Source organism: Sinocyclocheilus anshuiensis, unplaced genomic scaffold (assembly GCF_001515605.1).
Source record: "Sinocyclocheilus anshuiensis isolate Anshui unplaced genomic scaffold, SAMN03320099.WGS_v1.1 scaffold766, whole genome shotgun sequence".
In the NCBI taxonomy this organism is placed as follows: Eukaryota; Metazoa; Chordata; class Actinopteri; order Cypriniformes; family Cyprinidae; genus Sinocyclocheilus; species Sinocyclocheilus anshuiensis.
Window position 1 is genome coordinate 676,674 of NW_015546060.1, and position 5,222 is coordinate 681,895.

Here is a 5,222-nt window from a genome sequence, read left to right on the forward strand (position 1 = left end):
TCTATCTATCTATCTATCTATCTATCTATCTATCGTTCTATGTATGTGTAGTTCTATCTATCTATCTATCTATCTATCTATCTATCTATCATCTATCTAATGTATGTGTAGTTCTATCTATCTATCTATCTATCTATCTATCTATCTATCTATCTATCTTCTATCTGTCGTTCTATCATCTATCTATCTATCTATCTATCTATCTATCTATCGATCTATCATCTGTCTGTTGTTCTATCTATCTATCTATCTATCTATCTTTTACTTACCCTGCAAGAACTGCAAGAATCATAGATAAATGAAATATATAATTAAAATTGATCCTAATAAGGTTTAAATATTAAAGTAATTAAAGTAAAAGACAAAACAGGAAATTAATTTACTTTTAGCATTATTCATGTTTAAAATGATTTATAAATAACAAATACGCCAAGTATTTTTAACTTTGTTCACTGCCTAATGTTCACACATATGATTACAAAAAGGAAACATCTGTAGTCGATCAAAGAGGTAAACATTTGGTCTACATGTAGACATGAATTTATTGGTGCACACATAAAACTATAGCAGCCTTCTCAAACTGTTTCGCGTGGACCTCTCAAAAATGTTGCTTGCACATTATTGGTCATTCTTGTAGCTCATTTATTCATCTTAAAACATTATATTACATCATACAGTCGGAAAATACATATGAAGGAGTTGGACAGTACCTTCAAATGAAGATCAATGAGAGTATATTTAATGATAAGTAAAATCCAGCAATATCTGCACTACAACTTGCCAAAGGGAAAACCTTATTAGATTAGCTGGGCCACTTCCCTTGAATCACATTTAACGGCCAAGTATTCATATCTATACGGACCCCTAAATCCCCCCCAAACCCCCTCTACTGATATTTATATTTATAATAATTTAATGCAAAATGCAATTTTTTAAAAACATTCCGAGACATGTTCTGAAGTTTATGTATTCATAACAAATAAAAATACATTATACCATCAAAAGGTGTAATATGGTGAAGCCAACTTTTACATAAAAAAAGAAACTAGAAAATAATTGCGACAATCAAGGAATGATAAGGGAGTTTTCTATGCAAGTGTTTGTATTAGTAAAAAACAAATAAACAAACAAAAAAAAGTAGGCAAAAGTTTACATTCCTACCCATGCAAGTTATAAATTTCAATGTGACTTGTAGCACAAAATTCAGATTTGTTAATAATTAAAGTTGCTTTCATCCACATCAGATGATTCAGTCCTCACAGGACCTGTAAACCACTAGAGATGTTGTTTTTCCAGAAATGTTCTTTTCACCTGCTATTCAAGTCACTTCTTGTTGATGAACTCACTCGTACGATGGAAAACACTTGCAAGATACCCTCAGGATAACGTCAGGTTTCAAGAGCAGATCTCCACTATACTTTGGTTGCGTCCTTACAACTGAGCGCTACAGCGTGCTGGATCAGACAGTTAAACACAGGAGTTACTTACAGCATGTGCCTGAATTAGTCAGTACAAGTTCATTAGTGTGGGAAAAAAAGGAATTTAACAGCATATTAAAAAAAAAAATTTATTCATTGTAATCTGCAAATGTATAAGACGGCAGTTCGAAGAGCTGAAGAACACATGAAGCATGAGTTTGGTTGACGTCAAAGCCACGGTGGTATTTGACAGATGTGATACAGGCCGAGGAAGTGTACATTTAACTTTTTAGGCTCCCTTTAGCAGCATTATATTAGAAAGACAGCTATTAGAAAGACACAAGGGATCACTTTAACTAACTTTAATACTGTCCAGAAACATGAGATACTGTCTGTGTGTTAAATGGCATGTTTAAAGGGTTAGTTCACCCAAAAATGAAAATTCTGTCATTAATTACTCACCCTCATGTCGTTTCAAACCCGTAAGACCTTCGTTCATCTTCGGAACACAAATTAAGATATTTTTGATGGAATCTGAGAGCTGTCTGACCCTGCATAGACAGCAACGCAACTGAAATGTTCCCAAGTCCAGAGACGTAGCAAGAAGATCTGTAAAATAATCCATGTGACATCAGTGGTTCATCCGCAATTATACGAAGCTACGAGAATACTTTTTGTGCGCAAAAGAAAAAAAAAAAGACTTTATTCAACAATTCGTCTCCTCCGCATCACCCTGGTGCCATTTTGGAGAATATCCGCTGGACATAAACAGCGTATGCTGTTCTGTGTCAGCTGCGTCACACGGATACGCTGTTTCCGTTCAGATCTAAGTTGGGAAACACTGATCTAGAACAGTGGCTTTTGAAGAAAATACATAATTTTTGTACAAAGTCATAAAAATATAATTTGTATTTTATTATTTTTTAATCTAAAATAAGCTGTATTTTTGTACCACTCCTTATCCTCTGTATTTTTGGCCATTTTTGTCCTGTCATCCATGAAAAATTGTGTACATGCAACACTTAACTGACATTTCCCCAATACCGTTTAAGGGGAGGCAGTATTTTTAGAATGGCTGGTCTGTATCTGTATCTGTGCAGTAGCTGTAACTTGTGTTTGTTTCCTCTCATCCAGGATATCCTGCTTATGAAGGGAGAGGGCGAGGTAAAGCTCAACATGGCGGCTGGGAAGGCAGAGATGGTCATCAAGAACAGTGGAGAAGTGGAACGAGGAGTGATTTGCTCTAAGCTTCAGGAAGTTGAAGACGCATGGGCAGCACTGCTTTTGAGAGCTATGAGTTGCCACAGGTAACCTGTTGACTTTAGTGAGCTGAGTGATCTGGTTATAAAATATTAACTTGTGAAATGACCATAATTGCAGAAGTTTAGGTCAACTGATAGTTGGATTTAAATGAAAATAAACCACGACAATGGAAACATCAATATTAATATAATTACCGGGGCCATTAAGGTATTTTGGGTCAAGAGTGATAAGAGTGGGAGCATAGTGATCTGTTTTTAAATTGGCATGTGTGCTTGACTGCAGGTGCCAGGCACCTGGGCTTTTATTCAATTATATTCATCATCACTATGGTAACCAAGTTATTATCTGGCTCTATCTGTTTCAATTAACACCAAGGGTGTAATGATGGAGCTGTTTTTTCTAATTATCTGCTAAATAATTCGGTCTGGGTTTGATAATAGGGTTCATGTTGCAGAAATAGAAACATTATCTATCTATCTATCTATTATCTATCTATCTATCTCTCGATCTATCATCTGTCTGTTGTTCTATCTATCTATCTATCTATCTATCTTTTACTTACCCTGCAAGAATAAGATATTTCATAGATAAATGAAATATATAATTAAAATTGATCCTAATAAGGTTTAAATATTAAAGTAAACAACCAGATAGACAAAACAGGAAATTAATTTACTTTTAGCATTATTCATGTTTAAAATGATTTATAAATAACAAATACGCCAAGTATTTTTAACTTTGTTCACTGCCTAATGTTCACACATATGATTACAAAAAGGAAACATCTGTAGTCGATCAAAGAGGTAAACATTTGGTCTACATGTAGACATGAATTTATTGGTGCACACATAAAACTATAGCAGCCTTCTCAAACTGTTTCGCGTGGACCTCTCAAAAATGTTGCTTGCACATTATTGGTCATTCTTGTAGCTCATTTATTCATCTTAAAACATTATATTACATCATACAGTCGGAAAATACATATGAAGGAGTTGGACAGTACCTTCAAATGAAGATCAATGAGAGTATATTTAATGATAAGTAAAATCCAGCAATATCTGCACTACAACTTGCCAAAGGGAAAACCTTATTAGATTAGCTGGGCCACTTCCCTTGAATCACATTTAACGGCCAAGTATTCATATCTATACGGACCCCTAAATCCCCCCCAAACCCCCTCTACTGATATTTATATTTATAATAATTTAATGCAAAATGCAATTTTTTAAAAACATTCCGAGACATGTTCTGAAGTTTATGTATTCATAACAAATAAAAATACATTATACCATCAAAAGGTGTAATATGGTGAAGCCAACTTTTACATAAAAAAAGAAACTAGAAAATAATTGCGACAATCAAGGAATGATAAGGGAGTTTTCTATGCAAGTGTTTGTATTAGTAAAAAACAAATAAACAAACAAAAAAAAGTAGGCAAAAGTTTACATTCCTACCCATGCAAGTTATAAATTTCAATGTGACTTGTAGCACAAAATTCAGATTTGTTAATAATTAAAGTTGCTTTCATCCACATCAGATGATTCAGTCCTCACAGGACCTGTAAACCACTAGAGATGTTGTTTTTCCAGAAATGTTCTTTTCACCTGCTATTCAAGTCACTTCTTGTTGATGAACTCACTCGTACGATGGAAAACACTTGCAAGATACCCTCAGGATAACGTCAGGTTTCAAGAGCAGATCTCCACTATACTTTGGTTGCGTCCTTACAACTGAGCGCTACAGCGTGCTGGATCAGACAGTTAAACACAGGAGTTACTTACAGCATGTGCCTGAATTAGTCAGTACAAGTTCATTAGTGTGGGAAAAAAAGGAATTTAACAGCATATTAAAAAAAAAAATTTATTCATTGTAATCTGCAAATGTATAAGACGGCAGTTCGAAGAGCTGAAGAACACATGAAGCATGAGTTTGGTTGACGTCAAAGCCACGGTGGTATTTGACAGATGTGATACAGGCCGAGGAAGTGTACATTTAACTTTTTAGGCTCCCTTTAGCAGCATTATATTAGAAAGACAGCTATTAGAAAGACACAAGGGATCACTTTAACTAACTTTAATACTGTCCAGAAACATGAGATACTGTCTGTGTGTTAAATGGCATGTTTAAAGGGTTAGTTCACCCAAAAATGAAAATTCTGTCATTAATTACTCACCCTCATGTCGTTTCAAACCCGTAAGACCTTCGTTCATCTTCGGAACACAAATTAAGATATTTTTGATGGAATCTGAGAGCTGTCTGACCCTGCATAGACAGCAACGCAACTGAAATGTTCCCAAGTCCAGAGACGTAGCAAGAAGATCTGTAAAATAATCCATGTGACATCAGTGGTTCATCCGCAATTATACGAAGCTACGAGAATACTTTTTGTGCGCAAAAGAAAAAAAAAAAGACTTTATTCAACAATTCGTCTCCTCCGCATCACCCTGGTGCCATTTTGGAGAATATCCGCTGGACATAAACAGCGTATGCTGTTCTGTGTCAGCTGCGTCACACGGATACGCTGTTTCCGTTCAGATCTAA